Below are 24,377 nucleotides of genomic sequence, written 5' to 3'. Positions count from 1 at the left end.
TCATCTATATTTTGTTGGGCGCATACCTTAGGTATGGCGCCTATATTTTGTCATGCCTATTGAGAGCGGAATTTAGGTGACGGGAAGTGCTAAAAAATAGCTAAAAATTATGAACATCAAGGGAAAAATATTCAATGTCAAAGGCGGCGGCTCGATCTAGGACGATTTTAAGCGCCAAAGTGCTTTAAAGGCGCCCGAGCGACACTTGTTGATTTTTCATAAATTTTCAGACAATCGTGCGGGTTGACACGAGCAACTGGCCAATGCGGGATGCCAAGCCGCGAATGCCCAGGATTTTTCAGAGCTCGATTCCGAGTCCGGACGGGGAAAAGGCCACTAAGTGGGCAAGATTTGAAAAGGTGGACCAAAGTTTGGCCAAATGGGTAAGTGACCCTTGGGGACCAAAATGAAATGCCACATGAAATGCAACAACCAAATCGTGGAGAGAGAAGAGATGAGGAAACGTGGCCTGTAGGTGCCGAAAAATGTGCCCTCTTGTTGATGATGCCATCTCCAGCCTGCACACAACCCATGTCAATCATCATTGCCCCTCATTCCCTCCTGGATGCTGACTCTATCGCCGCCCTTCGCTCACGCAATGATGCCCTCTTTGAAGATCTCTGATTTCAGTCTTTCTCTCTCCTCCCTCTCTCTCTTCTAAAGGCAAGTTCATGTGGGAAGAAGAAGGAAGAAGAAAGAATGATGGAGGCTTGTCTCGCATGGATCGGATTGCTCCATGGGCTGGAAATGGTGATTGGTGATTGTGCTGGACATGAAGTGCTGCTGATTTCCAAATTTACAGCCATGGACATGAAACCCGAAACACGCAAATAAGCGGTAATTTAAAATTTTCAAAGGAAATTTGAGCTTTTATGGATTTTGATTGATGAAATGTTGTTCATGTGGGCTAAAAATTATTCATGTTGCTTTTTTCTATGAGTTCTTGCTGGTCATAATCAAAAAATCAGAAAAATATACATCTTGTGGTTCAAAATAATACCTTAAAACACGAAAAACATGAAAAATCAAGGGAAAATGATGGTTTTTGGCATAAAAATGGGAAAATGAATAGGAACACCAACTAAACTTTCATTTTTCTGCAAGAAGGAACTAAGGGCCACAATCCATAACCTATCTTGAATTTTCAGTAATTAAAAAATTGCAGGAAAATAAGGAAAAATACAAGAAAAGGGTGGAAAAAACCTAAAAAATAGGGGAAAAATATATTTTGGGTTCCGAAAAATAGGGATAAATAAGAGCAATGTTTGTGAATGTTTGTGGGGACTGAAGCATGAGGATTTGCCTCAGTTCAACCCCACCTTCTTGTTCTAGTGTGTCTTTTTCCGTTTTTTCACATAAAATGATGTCAAAATACCCTATAAACCTATCCAACGATACACTATTTAAACGGGGAAGGGTAGAGGAGTTTATATATGTCTAAATGCCATGTGAAATGATGGCAAAGTTGTTGATTTCTATGCATAGCATTTAGGACGGATGATAATTAAAATTAAGAGCTTAGTAGCACGAGGATCACCTCGGTGCTAGGCCCATGCAACGAAGCACGAACGGTAGTTGGAAACCATTAAAAGAATGTTTTTGCACTTGTGCACGATACTGTTTTGCTAAATGTTTGAGCACTAGGCATCCACCAAATGCATAGAGCATGAAAAAGAATTTAAAAATATCAGGGACCAGCTCCTGGACATGCATTGCAATTGGTTTATGAGGACCTGACCTACGTTGAGAGGCAGTGAGGTACCCATGCTATAGGCTAGTCGTGGGGTCAAGGGGAAGGAGAAGTAAGGACAATGGTACATTCCTGGACACGCTTATGTGGTACCTTGAGTGACGTTTGTGCGAAATGTCTAAATGTTGAGTGACGCACTGAGGGGCCAATCCCTAAGGTGTAGGAGAGTCACAGAGGGTTGACGGCATTCAACCGTAGGAGGAACCCCATGTGTATGTGATTCGAGCCTTTTGGCTATGTGAAAGGGACTCCCTCTGAGGAGTAATATTGGGTTAGGATCAGTTGGACTACAACGTATTACAAACGCAATGTTTAGGAAGGCAGAGATTTTGATAGACGCTCCTGGCCGCGAGGCCGAGGGGTTTTCTTGTGTGTAGTGACGAGGCCCGGCTAGTGCATGAGCCAGTGCCGGCCCGTTTTTAGGTCCATCAGTGGTGCGTCTGCCGGGAGCTGCTTAAAAGTGGCGGTTCTTGAATCCTGGTCGTTTAGGGACCAACTAGCAGTTTATGCTAAAGGATACCGAGATTGATCCGTTATTTATTGATAAGCATCGTCTAGCAGAAATCCAAAAGCAAGAAAGAGACGAAAGAGCTAGGCGACGTGCTGAAATTTTTAGGAGATATTCCCCTAAGCGTAGCAGTGCTGAACCCTTACGAGGGAGTGGATCTAGTGGTCTTAGTACCACAAGCAGTAAGTTAGGAGAAGGTGGAAGCTCTAGTGCTCCCCTTCCTTCTATAAGCTAGTCCACGTCAAGTACGGGAGGTGTAACCCTACCGTCCCCTATTCCTAGTGCAAATCCAATCCTCGTCATGGCGCAGCCTATTGCAATTCCAGCAAGAACGACGGATTTGCCAGCTCTAGGTTACCCGCTACCCATTTTTAATGGGTTAGTTGAGGAAGATGCGGAACTCCACATTAGGGAGTTTCAAAAGCTGATGTTTAACTATCGCATCCAAGAAGAAGGACATTTAATGATGTTTTTCAATATAACTCTCAAAGGAAGAGCAGCTATATGGTATCATGGTTTAGAAGCCGGAACCATATTGAACATTGATGCATTTTATGGAGCTTTTCGAAGGGAGTTTGCCCCTGAAAGGGGTGGGCAATATTGGTTGTGTGTACTTAGCGTGACCCGTCAAGAACCACACGAGGATATTCGTGCTTATGCGAAGAAGATAAAGGAGGTTTTCCGTAAGTTGGACACCTCTATTCCTATCCCCGCAGCTGCCCAATTGCAATATTTCCTTCATGGTTTGGACTTTAATATCCAATTGCAGTTGAGTAGTGTCCCCTTGGGGGATATAGATACTGCTATTACACGAGCACAAGAGGTGGAGTCCCGACTACAAGCAGCCTATGCTTCTCGAGGAAATTCGAACATAGGTTTAGTATTGGGAAATAATGTGGCAATGGCCAATGGCAGTGGTGGTCAAGGGATAACGATGGCTAACCCTAATGGGAGAGGGAACATGATACAGAATGTGCCTTTATTACCAGCTCCCCCTAGCATGTTGATGCCTACGGGCAGTCAAATGGCTCCAAATGGTGGAGGCCAGGTGGTCAATTCTGACACCATGCCTGTGGCTCAACAACCAGTGCCTAATCGAGTTGTTAGGCCGATGGAACGACAGGGTAATGACCAAGGCTATGAGTCGAGTTCTTCCAATGTTCTTGGCGAGGTTAAGGACATGATGAAGCATTATACCGACATGATTACGGAGCAGTATCGACAAATAGCCGTTGATGTCAACTTCCTTAAAAAACAACAAAATTTGATAGGAAGTAGATACCCAGAGAGGGTGCGCCGTCGAGGTTTAGTTGCAAATGGTGTGGTGGGCAGCACTATCCAAGAAATTGCCCGAATGTTAAGTGCGACATCTGTGGAAAATCCGGCCATTTAGCAACTACTTGCTGGAGTAAGATCAGTTCCCTCCAGCGAGGAAGTCGGCAACCAGGGCCTGTTAATCATCGTGCCCAAGGAAATGATTCCCAGCGAGAGGACGGGCCTAAACAAATACTTCAACGACCAAAGACTACAGTGGAGGAGCTACCAAGTGGTAGTGGGGTTAGTTTGATTGAGGCTATATGCGTTAACGATGCTGAAACCTCTAATTTGCGGGCTGTAGTTACAAGAGGTCAAAAGGGTAGAGAAGCCGACAAGGATAAGCCTGTCGACGGAAACCCTAAACAAGGCGACAAAGGAACGCAAGTTTTGGATCCTTCCATGGAAGGGGGACCTTTGAAGCCCGTAGAGAGTAAAGCCAATAAGGAATCATCAAAGAAGAAGGTGAAAGTTAAGAAAGAGGCAATAAAGCCGGTTCAGCGGCCTAAAGAGCGGATGGTTTGGCGTGAAAAGTGAGCTCTATCGAACTATCATGAATTCGATTTGGCGAGCTCTCTTTGCGAAGTCAAGCCGGATGTGAATCTTTTACAGCTTATTAAGCTTTCCCCAGGAGTACGTAAGGAATTTAGAAAGATTCTACGTACCGGGTATATTGTAGAACCTTTGGGTATTGCGCGAGTTGGTGATGACTGGTTTGAGCATGCTGAGAAGCATTGCCCAAGGGTTGTAGCCTATGTCGATGGGATATTAGTAGATTATGCCATTGTCGACACGGGATCATCTGTTAACATTATGAGTTCTGAACTGATGGAAAGGTTGGGTCTTGCGATCCAGAAAGATACCTCCACAATTCTCAGAATGGCAGATGATAGTTTGAGACAGCCAGAAGGCTGCATTACTAAGGTCCATGTCACTGTTGCAAATGTAGAATGCCTGTTGGACTTTAGAGTGATTCGTTTTGCAGGCCGTCCAAGTTACCAAGTGTTACTCGGACGACCTTGGATCTTGCAAGTAGACTGCCAAGTGGATATACCCGCCAGTCGACTAATATTTGGCAGAGGTGCCCAGCGTGTGGTAGTTGATGCTTATCCTGAGTCCCCGTAGAGTGAGAGAGCTCCTCTATCTTCTACAGAATTGGAGACATTAGAAGATTTATCTGCGAGTGAGACATCATCGAGTGATGAGTCCAAAGAGGGATCCACTACGGAAGACATCTATTAGATCACTTTGAACGAGCCGATAGAGGGCCAAGATCGTATAAGAGATGCAGATGTTATCAAGCTAGACCTTGGTACGCTTGATGATTCGCGGCCAATCAAATTAGGTTCTATGCTCAGTACAGCAGAAAGGGAGGACTATGTGGCCTTGATCCAGGAATTCCGTGATATCTTTGCCTGGAGTTATGATGAGTTGAGAGGCATCCCCCCTAGTCTTGCTGTTCATACAATTCCGTTGAAGGAGGGCAGTTGTCCTGTACGGCAGAAAGTAAGGCGTATGCCTTTCGAATTGAGGGATGGCCTGTTTGAAGAGTTACAGAAGCTTTGAAAGGCGGGTTTGATTTTTCCTGTGCAACACACGGAATGGTGTTCGCCAGTTGTAATTAGAAAGAAGAAGAATAATCAAATCCGATTATGTGTAGACTTTAGGGAGCTGAATAAGCAGACAGTTAAGGACTACTACCCGTTGCCATTTATTGACCAGATTTCGGATCAATTAGCGGGTAGGGAGATATATTCGTTTATGGATTGCTTTGCAGGATATAACCAGATGGCAATTGCAGAAGAGGACAAGTTGAAAACAACTTTCATTACTGTATTTGGTACTTTTGCGTACCATGTGATGGTCTTTGGTTTATGCAATGCGCCTGGTTCGTGGCAACGAACAGCAGATAAAACGTTCGGTGACATATCCCCTGAAGAGTTGAAGGTGTTTACTGATGACTTAGGGGCTGCCACCATGAGAGAAAGGCAGTTGATTATTCTAAGAAAATGCTTTGAGAACCGTAGACAATTTTGCATCGCCCTAAACCCACGGAAGTGTGTTTTTGGAGTACCTTATGGGCTGTTGCTGGGTCATGTAGTCAGTTCGGTGGGAATTGCGATAGACCCCGAGAAGGTCAAAGTTATAGTTGCCATGGGTCCACCACGCACTCCGAAGGAAGTGCATAGCTTTCTATCTTCGGTTGGTTACTACCGTAGATTCATCAACGCCTTAGCAGAAAGAACGTTGCCGCTTATAAATTTATTGTCCTTTAGCTGTTCGTTTGTATGGGGTGACCCTTGTAAGGTAGCATTCGAGGATGTGAAACAAGAGCTAGCAAGAGCAACCGTTTTAAAAGCACCTAAAAGAGGTGAGGTGTTCTATATATTTTCAGCAGCCACCATGTATAGTATCAGCTGCTGTTTAGCCCAAATTTGGGAAGAGAAGTGGTACCACCCGATTGCTTTTGCTAGTCGAAAGCTAGCGGTATCCGAAATCAATTATACTTACATGGAGAAATTGTGTCTAGCAATGGTCTTTGGGACCAAGAAATTCAGGCATTATATTCTCTATGAGAAAGTCGTGCTTTATACGAAGGCGGAGGGACTTCGATTATTGATGAACAAGTTACAGCCGCCTGATCGTCTAGCAAAGTGGTTAATCACTTTGCAGGAATTTGATTATGAAATCAAGAGTAAGCCACCAAGGTTACAAGGCATCGTGGAATGTCTAGTGGACTTTGGGGAGCCGAAAGAATCTGTGGCTGAAGGTAGTGACATGGAGTTGTTGTTTAAAATAGATACGGCATCTATTCCCTCCTGGTATGCTGCAATAACGCATTATTTATCAACGGGAGAGGCGGGATCCGAATTATCTAAAACTGAGAGAAGGAAAATTAAGCAGCAAGCGTTAAAGTTTTCCTTGATCGCAGGTACATTATATCGGCAAGGGGTTGATGATATCTATCGCCGGTGTGTGATGCCTGACAAGGTGCCATTCATTTTGGAAGAGTGCCATGATTCTGCTTGCGGTGGCCATTTTGCTGGACAGCTTACAGCACAAAAGGCTTTAAGAGCAGGTTATTGGTGGCCTGCCATCTTCCAGGATGCATTTTCATATGTTAAGCGATGCGATATTTGTCAACGACATGATAGTCGAGAGAATAGGAAATGACCACTCACGTACTTCCATTTGAGAAATGGGGAATAGACTTTGTGGGTCCTATTACTCCGTCGTTGACTACGCAAAAGAGGTACATCATTGTAGCAACCGACTACTTCACAAAGTGGTCAGAAGCACGTGCAACAAGGAAAGATGATGCTAAAGAAACTGCTAGTTTCCTTTTAGAATAGATAATATGCCGTTTTGGTCCACCGAAAGAATTAGTGTCGGACCGCGGAACCCATTTCCTGAATAAGGTGATTAAAGGTTTGATAGAGATGTGGCAAATCAAGCATAACAAGACAACCCCATATAATCCGCAAGCCAATGGGCAAGTCGAAAGCACCAACAAGCAACTTGTGGGCATCCTGTCCAAAATTGTGTCGGAAAAGAAACGGCAATGTGGGCTTATAATACGACTTTCAAACGAGCCACTGGCCATACCCCGTTTAAGTTAGTATATGGGGAGGAGTGTGTCTTGCCTTTAGAAATTGAGCTGCCGACTATTCGGTTTTCCATCAATCATTCTTTGAGCGATGAAGATGCACTTTTTGAGCGCTTGACGACACTAGCACATTTAGATGAGCTTAAGTTGCAGAGCTTATTGCACCAAGAAGTGGCGAAGCACCGAATGAAGCAGCTACACGACCTCAAAGCCAAGAAATACACCTTCAAGAAAGGACAGCTTGTTCTGTATTATGACGCACGACGTGAATTATTCCTAGGCAAGCTAGAAGCCAAATGGGATGGGCCCTATAGGATCATTAGAATAGGAAAGAATAAATCCACAGTGTTGTTAGCTGACCTTGAGGGGATAGAATTTAAAAATAAGGTTAATCTTAATAAGATTAAACCTTGTTATTTCTGACTGCACTAATGCTATGACTGCCTTGCAGGTCTAGGTGAGATCGATCAAACATCTGCAAGGAAATCGTGATAAAGGTTGATGGGTCATCTGATCCCTTATTTAGAACACCCATATTTGGAACAGAGGTATCATCAGGGAAAGCTCATTTGGTGGAGCAAAGGATACAAGGTGATTGAGCAAGAAGGCGGGACATTTATTTGGGAGATCAAGGTTTTGGATGGCGGGATATGTAAACCCTTTATGGACGTACACCTTGTACTTTGATGGGGCGTCCAGGGGTCCATGCAAAAAAGGAAGTGTAGGAGTTGTCATCCGAGACCCCCGACGACGCATTGTCATGAAGTTAGCTGCTTATCTCGAGGTGAATTTTACCAATAATATGGCAGAATACAAAGCCCTGATTATGGGTTTGAATATTGCAAAGAAGGGTGGTATCCGTTAGTTATTAGTGAAAGGGGACTCTCAGTTGGTTTTAAATCAACTCAATGGGACGTACATGGTACGAAACCCCATCCTTTGTATGTACCATCATACTGCCATAGCCCTGCTAGACGAATTCGATAGAGTGTCTTTTCAACTGATTCCACGGAACTGGAATCAATTTGCCGATTCTTTGGCTAATTTTGCGTATGAAGAAGACCTCTTCTTTAATTGTGGCCCTTGTCCCGATATATCTATTGATGCTGAGACAGGACCTGGTCGTTTGTGGGGTATGCTTTCTGAACATGCCCTCTTTGGCAGACGATGGTTGATCTGGGTGATGCAAAGGGTAAGTGAGACTCATCTGCCTTTATTATCTGGGACCCATACACTGATTAGACGACATGTGATGCGAACACCTCTTGTGATATACGCAGGAGGGATAGGTCATAATCTAATGCACCTAGTTTAGGGCTACGAGCCCTGTTCCCCTAGGAATGGTATGCTTTGATGTCTATCATGGTCGTTTCCAGGAGGATGTTATGCATAGTCATGTTTTGTTTCATTAGGCCAAGAGGGCCATTTCCCTATCTAGTGCGGGTGCGTTTAATCGGGTTTTTGTTTTAAGTGTTGTGCTGGACAGGTTTCGTGTTTCGTGGAATTTGGTGGAGCCTGGAGGAGCCTTTGCTGCGATGGAAGCTTCTTGTGGCCAATCCAGGTGATATCTCTCCTTTACGAGTACCTTTCTTTCCTGTTATATGTGTATTTGTGCTTGTTGAGGGGATATATTTTTGTTGGGGACCGGCAACCAAGGCATGAAGTCCCAGGTTTAGGTTGAGTATCTTTGAGGGAGGTCGGAGTAGTCATTGCCTCTTGTAAAGACATTGTCAGGCATCGAAAGACCTGTTTTAGAAGGGAGTCCTAGTGGCCGTGTTCTGCTAGCCTACTAAGCAGCCGTTCTAGGAGTTCTTGTTAGTAGTGAGGCAGTTAGAGAAGCCTGCCAGAAGATAATAATGATGATGCCAAGAAACCCTGAACATCCTACAAGATGAATATAAATACGAAGGTGTGTAAAAAGGGGTTCTAACCCCTCTCAAAGAAAAGGAAAAAAAAAAAGAAATGAAAATATATAAGCAGTTGCGCATTGCCTTGCGAAGGCCTAGTAGGTTCCTGGGGACGAGTCAGACCCGGGGCCAATACCTTGTCTTCCTAGGGGTGGCTTCTTGCTGGAAAAAAAATACCAAAACAAGGAAGGTTGGAGCGAAAATAAAAGTGAGCGTTAGAAAAGGATTAAGTGTCACCTTGCGAGGGCTTGGTAGGTTCTTGGGTACCGAGACAGGTCCTGAGGCCGATGCCCTGTTCTCCTTGGGTCACTACGCTCACCTCCCTCCTTTTTACATGCCCAAGTATATTGATTAAATAAAAATCCTCACAGAAGAACTGTACTAAAAGAAAATACTCTTCGATCAGGCTATAGGAGACCTCGCCTTGCAGGAGCTCCTAGTTGTATTGTCTTTACTTGGTAAGTAGTGCAGACTACCACTTAGGGCAACCTCTTTGATAGGGTTTTTTAGTTTGGCTATGTTGGAGCAGCTGGTTCGTGACTCACTTCGGATCTTTTATTAGATGATGCTAGGCCTACTCCTTGTGGATATCATGCTTTGGTTCTGTCCAGGGGGAGGGGGAGCATTGTGCTGAGTTTATGATATAATTGTTTTGTATCAGTTTGATGCTTCTTTGGTTGTTTATGTGCAGATATGTTCGTGGATTCGACGGGCTGAGTCGCCCTATCCCATGGTCGCCAATGAGAGTGGAATTTAGGTGACGGGAAGTGCTTAAAAATAGCTAAAAATTATGAACATCAAGGGAAAAATATTCAATGTCAAAGGCGGCGGCTTGATCTAGGACAATTTTAAGCACCAAAGTGCTTTAAAGGCGCCCGAGAGACACTTGTTGATTTTTCATAAATTTTCAGACAGTCATGCGGGTTGAAACGAGCAACTAGCCAATGCGGGATGCCAAGCCGGACGCCCAGGATTTTTCAAAGCTCGATTCCAAGTCCAGACGGGGAAAAGGCCACTAAGTGGGCAAGATTTGAAAAGGTGGTGGACCAAAGTTTGGCCAAATGGGTAAGTAACCCTTGGGGCCCAAAATGAAATGCCACATGAAATGCAACAACCAAATCGTGGAGAGAGAAGAGATGAGGAAACGTGGCCTGTAGGCACCAAAAATACGCCCTCTTGTTGATGATGCCATCTCCAGCCTGCACACAACCCATGTCAATCATCATTGCCCCTCATTCCCTCCTGGATGCTGACTCTATCGCCGCCCTTCGCTCGTGCAATGATGCCCTCTTTGAAGATCTCTGATTTCAGTCTTTCTCTCTCCTTCCTCTCTCTCTTCTAAAGGCAAGTTCATGTGGGAAGAAGAAGGAAGAAGAAAGAATGATGGAGGCTTGTCCGGCATGGATCGGATTGCTCCACGGGCTGGAAATGGTGATTGGTGATTGTGCTGGACATGAAGTGCTGCTGATTTCCAAATTTACAGCCATGGACATGAAACCCGAAACACGCAAATAAGCGGTAATTTAAAATTTTCAAAGGAAATTTGAGCTTTTATGGATTTTGATTGATGAAATGTTGTTCATGTGGGCTAAAAATTGTTCATGTTGCTGTTTTCTATGAGTTCTTGCTGGTCATAATCAAAAAATCAGAAAAATATACATCTTGTGGTTCAAAATAATACCTTAAAACACGAAAAACATGAAAAATCAAGGGAAAATGATGGTTTTTGGCATAAAAATGGAAAAATGAATAGGAACACCAACTCAACTTTCATTTTTCTGCAAGAAGGAACTAAGGGCCACAGTCCATAACCTATCTTGAATTTTCAGTAATTAAAAAATTGCAGGAAAATAAGGGAAAATACAAGAAAAGGGTGGAAAAAACCTAAAAAATAGGGAAAAAATACATTTTGGGTTCCGAAAAATAGGGATAAATAAGAGCAATGTTTGTGAATGTTTGTGGGGACTGAAGCATGAGGATTTTCCTCAGTTCAACCCCACCTTCTTGTTCTAGTATGCCTTTTTCCGTTTTTTTCACATAAAATGATGTCAAGATACCCTATAAACCTATCCAACGATGCACTATTTAAACGGGGAAGGGTAGAGGAGTTGAAATATGTCTAAATGCCGTGTGAAATGATGGCAAAGTTGTTGATTTCTATGCATAGCATTTAGGATGGATGATAATTAAAATTAAGAGCTTAGTAGCACAAGAATCACCTCGGTTCTAGGCCCATGCAACGAAGCACGAACGGTAGTTGGAAACCATTAAAAGAATGTTTTTGCACTTGTGCACCATACTGTTTTGCTAAATGTTTGAGCACTAGGCATCCACCAAATGCATAGAGCATGAAAAAGAATTTAAAAATATCAGGGACCAGCTCCTGGACATGCATTGCAATTGGTTTATGAGGACATGACCTACGTTGAGAGGCAGTGAGGTACCCATGCTATAGGCTAGTCGTGGGGTCAAGGGGAAGGAGAAGTAAGGACAATGGTAAATACCTAGACACGCTTATGTGGTACCTTGAGCGACGTTTGTGCGAAATGTCTAAATGTTGAGCGACGCACTGAGGGGCCAATCCCTAAGGTGTAGGAGAGTCGCACAGGGTTGACGGCATTCAGCCATAGGAGGAACCCCATGTGTATGTGATTCGAGCCTTTTGGCTATGTGAAAGGGACTCCCTCTGAGGAGTAATATTGGGTTAGGATTAGTTGGACTACAACGTATTACAAACGCAATGTTTAGAAAGGCAGAGATTTTGATAGACGCTCCTGGCCGCGAGGCCGAGGGGTTGTCTTGTGCATAGTGACGAGGCCCGGCTAGTGCATGAGCCAGTGCCGGCCCGTTTTTAGGTCCATCACCTATTTATTAAGGCGTTTGATATTTATTTATTATTTTTGTATTTGCATGGGTGTACGATTTGGATATTTATATTTGGACATTGTATTAGGTATACCTGACTTCTTGGGCGCCCGCCCATTAGCTTTATTTCTATTTGGCACAAAAGAAAACTCAAAAGCTAAAGCGTGCTATTTTGTAATTTGGGCTATTATTTGAGCTTGAAGAGGATTAATACATAAAATACATGCTTTGTGGAGCGCTCACACAAGGCATGGGGGGAGATTGCACCCAATTGGTCTCTTGTTCATGTCGTGCATGCTTTCTACATTGATTTGTGTGCAAAAAGTAGAGTTCTTTTGTTCTTGGGGACCTTCTGATGCTCACTACATGCGCTTACGGCATCTAATCTGTGCACCAGTGGTATCAGAGCGAAGCTAAGATTGAGAGCTTCCAATCACTATCCATCTTGCGCAAAGGCGGAGCTCCTAGAAGGATCGAGCTCTACAGTGAGTTTCATCGTGAACGGTCGATATGGGTGGATTCCTGGCGGTCAAGAATATCTGTCTGCAGCCTCTGATCGCGAAGGACCGGCCTGAGGAGGTGGAGGACCACTCCTACATCTCCCTCTCCAAGTCATTTTTTTTTCACAGAGAATATAGTAAGCTTTACCTCCATATCAAAAGTTCAAAAAGCTTTAAAATAAAGCTTAGGAAGCTTAATACTAAGCTTTATAAAGCTTACTTAATCGAAATTTGGCGACCAGTAACACGGCATCCTGGCGATTTAAATGGCGTGAAAAACACCCCCCCTAAAATCGAATTCACGACAGTCAATTTAAGTTTAAGCTTAGTTACATAAGCTTTTAAACTTCCTAGTCTATCAAGTTCTACAAGTCCTCCAAGTTGTTTTACTCTGCAAGTCTTGCAAGTTCCTAGAAGTCAAAACATACTAACTTCAACAACTCCCATAAAGACTGTTCCTGCGTAGAAGCACAGAATTACGGAATTGCTCCCTGGAAGACTCTGTTCACATACGCAGACTTGCTGAACCAGTTTCAACACACACAGAAGGTCATACACCGTTTCTATGAAGACAACAAATCCCGCAACCGCAAAAGACAAAGTCCGTAAAAGCCAAATAAAAATTTATAAGTGTTGTATACCCAATTTTGAGCTATGCTCATCCTGCTAATCAGATTTCGAGAGTGTGAGGTCTTTTGGATTTTCACAGAATGACGAAACAAAATATGGATGATTTAATACTGAAGGTGATCTTCCCGAACCAACGATGGAACAAAAATTGGATTTAATTATGATGCAGCTTGATGAAGGACGAAGAGCCCGACAAGCTTTGCAATTGGCCAATTTGCAATGATCTACTACCGACAAAGATGGACCGGAACCCGAAGATCTTATCCGATGTACCATCGATGCGACACTCGAAGCTCAATCTATTCGCAAAGAAATAAAGATAAGTAAAAGAAACTTCAAATTCCGTACTTTCAATGGATCTTCAGATGGAAAGACTGTACTTGCATTTATCAGTCAGTTTGATGATTACTTTCATGAAGAGACATATGCTGAGAAAGACAAAATTAAATGTATCACTAATCATTTAGTTGATCGAGCATCTCTTTGGTGGACTATGGTTTGCAAGAGTATTGGTTGTCCCACTACCTGGGAGAGTTTCAAAAAGAAGTTTTTTGTAGAATTTCCTTCCTCCTTAATTCCATGAAAAAGCCATAAAGCAAGGGGATCTTCTTCAGCAAAGAGAACGTGAACCTATTTTCCAATACACTGAACCTTTTTGGAATGCCCTACTGCAACTACGCATGCTTGAAGACGTACCTGAAGTTACTCACAAACGCAAGTTTATGTCTGGCCTACTTGGACATTACTATGCTGAAGTCAATATGTTCAAGCCTACAACCCTTGAAGATGCAATTTCTTTGGCTCATGACACTGAAGACAAGATTCGAGGAAGAGACAAGCATCCACAACAATTTCAAGCAAATGGTAACTATGGTTCCAAGCAATTCAATTCAAATTTTAGAAGATTCAATCAAAGTCGTTTTCTTCCATCACCATTCCGTAAGTCTTAGTCACGACCACCTGCTTTGCCATCAAATACCAATCAAAACCCTTAGCCATCCTCATAGCCAAATCCCAATATTCCTAGACTTCCTGCCATTGCAAACAATGTATCTAAAGCCAAACCTATAGTTTGTTACAAATGCCATCAACCTGGACATCTAGCAGCCAATTGCCAATCGAAAAAGCCACCTGTCCTTATCAATTATCTTGGAGCAATGGAAGATGAATAACATGAGGAAATGCCTAACTTTACAGAAGATGATGATGACATTGCTATTACTTCGGATACTTTGCCAGGTATGCCAACTCCACATTCTTTGTTGACAATGAAATGTTTAGTGTATGGTAAAGAAAAGATTATTTTGCATGATGATGGTAGCACACATGATTTTATTTCTGCAAAGTTAGTGAAAGAATTGAATTTACAAACTACTTTTACACATTATCGCATTAAAGCAACATTCCTAAGAACAACATATAATGGAACACAAGAAGTGCATAACTTAGAAATTAAAATTGGTGAATATACTAAACGAAGGAATTTACTAGTTGTACCTTTGCAATCTAGTGATATTATCCCTAAGTATGCCTTGGCGTCATCAGTATAATCCTGACATAGATTATTCCATGCATTCAATTAAATTTTATTTTGAAGGAAAACAAATCACATTGAATGGTATGCACGCATCCGATAATTCTCCACTGCTTACTCATACTCAAGCTAAACGTGCATTACGTAAAAGTAGCAAATATTATTTAATTTGGGTGAATGAACTTCAAGCTAAAGAAAAACATATGCATCCTAGGCATAAACAATTTTTTGCCCAATTTTAAAGATTGTTTTGCTGATGATTTACCACCTAGACTACCACCTTCACGACCTGAAGATCACAAAATAGATTTAATTCCTGGTACACAACCACCATGTAAAGCACCATATAGGCATAACCAAATTGAGCAGAAAGAAATTCAAAATCAAGTAGAGGAATTGTTAAACAGAGGATTAATTAGACCTAGTAGTTCTCCCTTTGGCGCACCTGTTTTATTAGTAAAGAAGAAGAATAATACTTATCGCATGTGCATTGATTATCGTGCCCTGAATAAAATTACTGTTAAGAATAGATATCCGATTCTTAGGGTAGATGATCTTATGGATAAAATACAAGGTTCTGCCATATTTAGTAAGATAGATCTTAAATCTCGTTATTATCAAGTGAGATTGGATAAATTTGATATATTCAAAATTGCATTTAGAACACAATTTGGACATTATGAATTTCTAGTGATGCCTTTTGTTTTAACTAGTGCACCTGCTACATTTAGTTGAATGATGAATCACATATTCTTGAAATATCAGCATTGTGTTATAGTATTCTTTGATGATATATTGGTATTCAGTAAAAATGAGAATGAGCATTATGAACATCTATCTTTCATTTTCAAGTTGTTAAAAGATAATCAATTGTATGCTAATCCAGAAACGAGCGAATTCTTTCAAACAGAAATTCAATATCTAGGTCATATTGTTTCATCAGAAGGTATTAAGGTTGACCCTAAAAAGATAGAAGCAATTTTAAACTGGCCCATACCCAAAAATGTGCATGAGTTACGTTCTTTTTTAGGTCTTGCTAGTGTTTACAGAAAGTTTGTGGGAAATTTTTCATTACTTGCTTTGCCTTTGACTAAAATTTTAAAGAAGGGTATTGTGTATAACTGGTCTGATAATCAACAAAAATCTTTTGATTTATTGAAACATGCATTAACCCATGCTCATGTATTACAGCTACCTGATTTCAATAGACCATTCTTTTTAGTAGTTACTGATGCTAGTGGATCTGGAATAGGAGCTGTCCTTATGCAAGATAATCATCTCATAGCCTATTCTAGCTGTAAACTGAAACCATCCGAACTTAAATATTCTACATATGATAAAGAATTGTTAGTTGTAGTACAAGCCTTACGTCAATGGAAACATTACTTGATGGGTTCTGAGTTTATGATTAAAACTGACCAACAAAGCATTAGACATCTCCTTAGTCAACCCCAAATATCTGACCAATATATTAAATGGGCAGCTTTCATTTAGAGTTTTCATCCCCTTATACAATATCAACCAGGAAAAGAGAATGTAGTAGCCGATGCTTTAAGTAGAAGACCCACAATTCATAATATCTCTGTCATATCATTTGATTCTCTTTTTCCTATGAAAGATACTTACCATCAGGATATTACTTTTCAAGCTGATTGGAATAAATTAGTTGCAAATAATTGGATTCCTATCGATTCACTATCTTACAATAATGGATTCATGTTTTATGAAAAGAGATTATGTGTTACAGTTCCACTTAGATCTTTTGTTTTGAATGAGATTCATTGTCCTCCATATCAAGGTCGTAGAGGTATTATATCTACTTTGCGTACATTGACTGAAGATTTTTATTGGCCACATATGGACACTAATGTATGTAACTTTGTTTCTGAATGTTTAGTTTGTCAACGAGTTAAGAGACATCATGGTAAACAGTATGGTTTACTGATGCCTTTATCTATTCCATCATGACCATGGGAATAGATTTCTATGGATTTTATTACTGGTTTACCTAACACTAAAGCTAATCATGATATGATTTTGGACTGTTGTAGACAAGTTTAGCAAACAAGCATATTTCATTCCATGCAAGAAAACTTTAACTGCATCTCAAGCAGCTCAACTGTTTTTGAAAACTGTGTTTACTAATCATGGTTTACCAAAAGTTATTATTTTTTATCGTGATTCTAGATTTTGTAATAATTTTTGGATTACTTTGTTTGCTAACTTAGGAACAAAGATTGATTTTTCATCTGCATTTCATCGTGAAACAAATGGATAAACAGAATGATGCCAGGAGGCATATTACACGTTGGATTCCGTGCCACGGTGGATTCTATGAGGTTTTACGGTGGATTCCGTAAACTTTTATTACCGGGGCTCATACACAAAGTGGATTCTTTGTGCGAGAAGTCGATGGGGATGCCTATCCTTTTCGGGTGTTTTGTTAATTTAGTGTGTACATGGGTGATTCCATAGCAGGTGATTCCGCAAAATACATATTTAAATTAATAAATGTTTATGAGTTTAGAGTGCGCACTCATGATAAATTAAGGTTAGGATTGATTTCTAACCAATTGATTTATTTATATAGCTGAAGACTACTAAGTATTCACTTTTGTCGGTTTAATTGTATTATTTTACTAACGATTGTGAATGCTTCAGTTGATGTGTAGAGATAGCAGCAGTGGCGGTGAAAAGCATTGAAGGATAGCGTGTATTCGAGTTATCATCTATATTTTGATGGGTGCATACCTTAGGTATGGTGCCTATATTTTGTCGCGCCTATTTATTAAGGTGTTTGATATTTATTTATTATTTTTATATGCGCATGGGCGCACGATTTAGATATTTGTATTTGGACATTGTATTGGGTATGCCTGACTTCTTGGGCACCCGCCCATTAGCTTTATTTCTATTTGGCATAAAAGAAAACTCAAAAGCCAAAAGCATGCTATTTTGTAATTTTAGCTATTATTTGAGCTTGAAGATAATTAATACATAAAATACATGCTTTGTGGAGCGCTCACACAAGGCATGGGGGGAGATTGCACCCAATTGGTCTCTTGTTCATGTCGTGCAAGTCTTCTACATTAATTTGTGTGCAAAAAGTAGAGTTATTTTGTTCTTGGGGACCTTCTAACGCTCACTACACGCGCTTACGGCATCAAATCTGTGTTCTACATTGATTTGTGTGCAAAAAGTAGAGTTCTTTTGTTCTTGGGGACCTTCTGACGCTCACTACGCGCGCTTACGGCATCTGATCTGTGCACTAGTATCACTGGTGCACAGATCGGATGTCGTAAGTGCACATAGTGAGCACTCGTGCACAGATCGGATGCCGTAAGCGCGCGCAGTGAGCGTCAGAAGGTCCCCAAGAACAAAAGAACTCTACTTTTTACACACAAATCAATGTAAAAGACTTGCACAACACGAACAAGAGACCAATTGGATGCAATCTCCCCCAATGCCTTGTGTGAGTGCTCCACAAAGCATGTATTTTATGTATTAATCATCTTCAAGCTCAAATAATAGCCCAAATTACAAAATAGCACGCTTTTGGCTTTTGAGTTTGCTTTTATGCCAAATAGAAATAAAGCTGATGGGCGGGCGCCCAAGAAGTCAAGCATACCCAATACAATGTCCAAATACAAATATCTAAATCGTGCGCCCATGAGCATACAAAAATAATAAATAAATATCAAACGCCTTGATAACTAGGCACGACAAAATATAGGCGCCATGCCTAAGGTATGCGCCCATCAAAATATAGATGATAACTCGAATATACGCTATCCTCCAATGCTTTCCACCGCCACTGCTACTATCTCTACACATCAACTGAAGCATTCACAATTGTTAGTAAAATAATACAATTAAACCAACAAAAGTGAATACCTAGCAGTCTTCAGCTACATAAATAAATCAATTGGTTAGAAATCAATCCTAACCTTGATTTATCATGAGTGCGCACTCTAAACTCATAAACGTTTATTAATTTAAATATATATTTTGCAGAATCACCCGCTATGGAATCACCCATGTACACACTAAATTAACAAAACGCCCGAAAAGGATAGGTATCCCCATCGACTTCTCGCACAAAGAATCCGCTTTGTGTATGAGCCCCGATAATAAAAGTTTACGGAATCCACCGTAAAACCTCACGGAATCCACCATGGCACGGACCGGGGGTATGATGCTAGGAGGCATATTACACAGTGGATTCCGTGCCACGGTGGATTTCGTGAGGTTTTACAGTGGATTCCGTAAACTTTTATTACCGGGGCTCATACAAAAAGTGGATTCTTTATGTGAGAAGTTGATGGGGATGCCTATCCTTTTCGGGCGTTTCGTTAATTTAGTGTGTACATGGGTGATTCCATAGCGGGTGATTCTGCAAAATACATATTAAATTAATAAACTTTTATGAGTTTAGAGTGCACACTCGTGATAAATTAAGGTTAGGATTGATTTCTAACCAATTGATTTATTTATGTAGTTGAAGACTGCTAGGTATTTACTTTTGTCAGTTTAATTGTATTATTTTACTAACGATTGTGAATGCTTCAGTTGATGTATAGAGATAGCAGCAGTGGCTATGGAAAGCATTGGAGAATAGCGTGTATTCCAGTTATCGTCAATATTTTGATGGGCGCATACCTTAGGCATGGCGCCTATATTTTGTCGCACCTATTTATCAAGGCGTTGATATTTATTTATTATGTGCATGGGCACACGATTTAGATATTTGTATTTGGACATTGTATTGGGTATGCGTGACTTCTTGGGCGCCCGCCTATTAGCTTTATTTCTATTTTGGCACAAAAGAAAACTCAAAAGCTAAAGCATGCTATTTTATAATTTGGGCTATTATTTGAGCTTGAAGAGGATTAATAAATAAAATACATGCTTTGTGGAGCGCTTACACAAGGCATGGGGGGAGATTGCACCCAATTGGTCTCTTGTCCATGTCGTGTATGCTTTCTACATTGATTTGTGTGCAAAAAGTAGAGTTCTTTTGTTCTTGGGGACCTTCTGACGCTCACTACGCATGCTTACGACATCCGATCTGTGCACCAAATATGCCCAGTTGAGCTTTTAAGCCAAGTGGCCTAATCACTTAACTCCTTTACCAACACTTACAGCCATGATAGACAGTGATAGAAAAAATCTTACTCATTCATGTGGGCATAGCCCTTCTGAGTACAATTATTTTTGGGAAGGTAGAACAAGCTGATTGGCACATTAGTTTGGGAAAAACAAGATTGTGTTACATTCGGCTACGGAAACTGAGTAATAATATGGAGAGGGGTCATGGATTTTCAAGAATCGAAAGGTCATAAGAAGCTTGGGGTATCCCTTCCTTTGATACCCGTTCTTTCCATAACGTTCCAACACCTTGATTCTGTGGTGGGCAGCGATTATTTGAGTCACTTTCTCGTACACATACTTGTTCTACTTGACCTTTCGACCACCGACATGTAGAGTTGCATTTGCGTGAGCCTCGACAAAGATGAACAGCTTCACGATCTTTAAATCTTCCATCCACTTGATTCTCTTCAAGTTGGTCCGAAGGTACGCAAGTCGGTGGGCAGCTATGTAATATATTCCTGACTTACCCGTTCATCTCCGTTCCATGTACAAGGGTGAAGGATTGTAGATGCGGTCTAGGATATTCATCATACCTAGCCTTCGTCGATAATCCGAAGCATACGTTGCAGTCATAAACATAACCTGGAACACCAAGAATTTGTTCCATGCTTCACGACTCTACAGGCTAGCATCGATAGGTAAGTAAGGAAATGTTTTCAATGGCAACATTACTCTACTTCCCCTCACTAAGTTTTCTTGTAAATATTAGATCTCATTGGTTCGCTCTGATACCAACTATAACGTGTCCCCCTGTCCACTTGTAGGACACGTCTTAGTAGCCCATTGGGAAGAGAGTCTAGAAAGCGTTGCCGTCATGAGGTTTGCGATCTAGGTCTTGCCGAGTCTGCCATGAAGTGGAAGCATTCCGGCCATTCCCACTTAGGACCAACCTGAATCAGGGTTTTCCTAATGGTCAAGTTCCTAGAAGGTAGCTAGCGTTGAGCCCCCAGACAAACTACTTGTGTAGAACATCAGGGTCGAAGCGGATCTATACTGTACTTGGTTCAAGGAGAATGGGAAACGAGAGGGATGCAAAGCTCGACCTCTCTGCCCGTAAGGCATAGTCCCATTCCGTTCCCCTAAACTAGCATAACGGGATTCTTACTCTATAGATTCTAGGTCATTCTTACCTCGCTATCAATTCCTTTGAGAAAAGTTCTCGGCCAACCAGGACCACCCTTCGGTAGGACGGACCCAAGGTCACATCCACCGCACTTTCCTCGGGTTGCTTTAGTTATCTAATTACCTACCACATTTAGTTTGACAAGCAAAAACAGCTTTCTTAATTAACCAATTTAATCACTGGTTCCTTCACATAACTTAAGCACTGACATTAAAAAACAGTTTCAAGCAAGTTCCTTCTCAGCATTTGATATTTATTTATCAGTCTTTGGAATACATCAATTAATCCGCCCGAAGCCTACTCCATCAATCCTCAGGGATCACTATTCCAAGTTCCGCCCGTTGACTAGTATGCAGGCCTCGAGATCCCATCTTGAGTCACGTCGACCTCTTGTGCAGGATCCAGAGGCAAGGGATTTATGGGGAGAGCCTCCCCTAGCACCCAAGTGTCCTCCTGCTCCAAGTAGCACCCACGGAGAGACCTCTTGCAGCGGGTTTGGTCCACGTTGCCAGCGCGGTTAACAATCCCCTTAGATAGGGTTAGGCAAACAGTCGGAGGTAACTAGTACTGCCTCTCCCTCCAGGCTTTCAACCTGAAGCATTAGTTATTTTTTTGGCATTAGTTCCTTGAGCAAAGAAGTACAAACAGTGCTCCTAAGTGTACAATCACGAGCAGTCCAATGGTCATTTGTACGGCCAACTGCTAAGGTGTGATTCCTTCTCCCCGAATGCTTCCAGCATTTGATCGTGGATTAATCGTGACTTGGCATGATCCCAAGGGTTTCGTAAGCTAAGTTTACTTGTTTACCCCTTTTCCTTGGGTTAGGGTTTATACCCTGTTAACCCCAATTGTCACTACTTTAGGTTTCCATATATTATGGTCAATAAATCCTGGACAACCCCGTTGTCCTCACTTGATTGGTCAATTGCTTACTACGCAATTCATAATTACCCTTAGCTTGGCAAATCAGTCCCAAGGAAGAGTGTAGTAGCAGGATAACTACTCAATTTCTAGAAAAATAGACTTGTAATTAGAACTCGCCAAACTTGGTCTAAGGTGTTGCAGTACCATTTTGTGATTTAGACACAAGAGCATAAGACACTACAGCCTGTTGCATGAGATAGGTGTCAGCACCTAACTTGTGGGATTATTTTTCTCGTTACACGGTATTCCTTGATCAAGATTACCTTTGATCAAGATATAGGGCTTAGGAGTCCTATTGACCCAATCCAAACCCTAACCCTACTAGGACAATAACGTTTTGGCCCTAGGGTTCCTAAATTCATACGGAGGTCTGGTATTTGGTCAATTTATCCTTAGGGTGAGAACCCAAGATCATTCTTGCACGGTGTTTAAATAATTCCTAATATTTAATAAATATGGGTAGGACCTTTGAGATCGGAAGTGTTGAATCAGCATCGCAAGTGCGATACCAGGCAGAATTTTATCATAGCTTAACCCTACCTAGCACATTGAGGTGACCATCATATGCTAACTAATCAGACCTTTAGGAATTTCAAGTAGACTACTTATTTACACGTGAATTACTTAGTTGATCTAACCAACCCACGATTAAAAATGATCTTTCCTCTAAAGATGCAAATGCTTTCTCCGCAAGACTTTCCTTAAAAGATGGAAGTAATTGCAAGATGTATCATTCCATGTGCGAATATGCAATTTCAAAACCCATAGACCTTTTCCTTCTATGCAGCTATAAGATCTACAATGATCTTTTCTTTTCCTTGTCCTAAACAGTATTAGTTGACATTCAGAACTACTTCTTGTAAATCCCATGTATATGCATCAAATTCAAGCTTTAATATTTTTAATGAAGATGCATTCAAACTTTGATAAAAGAACTCCATGCATGAGCGAATGCCATGAGTCCATCATTGACTTAATCCTTCCTTTAGCACTTAACCCAACCAAAAATGTAATTATCATCATATGCGATTTGCAAGTACATAAATCCTTTCCATGCATTGCAACTATTCGGACATCATTTAATGGGTGTCTACGATTATCTTATACACGAATCACAACTATGCATAATGTGTTATATGCCCTATCCTATGCGTGATGCAAAAAAGATGCCTTTTCACTATTCCGTCTTTTTACTTAAGCATCATACATTCAGAACTTCAACTATGCTTAACCATGGAAGTGCAAGCAATTGCAAATACTTGAGATGCAACTAAATTTTGTAAATCGGGTGAGCAAATAAATTTCCCAATGTATTTAAATTTTCCTATGCAAATTAAAAACATGCTTAATTCATCCTTTTCATGCAGGAATATTATCAAAACGTGGGCATTAAGAATCGGGGCATTGTCTACTTGCGTGCTCGGGGTGGAAGCTCCTGGGTGTGCTCCTCTCGCCTTTTGTTTAGGAGCCATTGATGCAATAAATTTCACCTCAGCAACTCTCCCTTCGTTCACTTACGCATTTTGAAGACACTCTATCCGAGATCCCCTCTTCTGTGCAGGACTCAGGCCTTGCAAGACACAATTTTAAGAAAATCGGGAGCACACGGGGTGAACAAGACCTAGGGAAGCCTTAATAGAAGCTTCCAAGCTTCTGTACTCACGAAAATGACATGGATGAGTGATTGGAGAGGATGAAGATGACGATGAGGGAGATGAAGATGATGATGATGATGATGACGATGGGGCGCAGCAGCAGGTAGCGGCAGCAGTCCTGGCGGCAATAGCAGGCAGGCGGCTTCCACAGGGTGGCAAGCAACACGACAACACGATCCTCCTCTCTCCCCTCAAGCTTGGGGAGGGGGGGTTCATATATAGTGTGAAAGGGGAGGGAGCCACACACGTGGCTCATACTCCCTCTCCCCGCCATGCAACGGCTGAAGGGGAGGGGGTTTAATTAAAAAAATTACACTTAATTCATTATCTTTTTGTCCCATTAAGGGGTGTTCCTATGTGGGCTATGGTTTTTAGCCACGGCTTCCTATATGCAATGCGGGTTGGAGTTTGTTAGTGCACGCAGAGGGAGCACTTAGCCCAAAGTTTTTGTTTGCAGGAGATCACTTGACATTGCTCTTGCGTGGAATGTGTGGGGTCTAGGGTCTTCAATATTTTGTGGCGGAAATATTACATTACCTCATTCACTTTGTGGGGCAGAAGGGATTTTGGTATAGTATAGAGGCTGCCATACCAAATTTTCTTCGTCACGTACCATTGGAGCACTCAATGTAGCCTTTACATTACTATGAGCTCTCTGTACACCTGGTGTCCTAACTGAAGGAATACCAACCTCATTATCCAAACTCTCTGAACCACTAGAATCTCCATCAAATCCCAAATGACTAGTAGATGCATCATTACCATCCAACACTTTCTTCTTTCCTTTGTCTTTGCCTGCAACACTTATAGATCCACTTGAAGATGTGGGGCTACTCCTTAGTCTAGGAGGACTAAGGGCTCACTATAGATGTAGTACCAGATGATGTTTCTATTCCACTAAGTCTCCAT

The sequence above is a fragment of the Lygodium microphyllum genome, chromosome 7 (genome assembly GCF_053477565.2).
Source record: "Lygodium microphyllum isolate KBCC chromosome 7, Lygodium_microphyllum_v1.1.10, whole genome shotgun sequence".
Classification (NCBI taxonomy): Eukaryota; Viridiplantae; Streptophyta; class Polypodiopsida; order Schizaeales; family Lygodiaceae; genus Lygodium; species Lygodium microphyllum.
The sequence above is the reverse complement of the archived record's forward strand: the minus strand, read 5'-3'. Positions refer to the sequence as shown.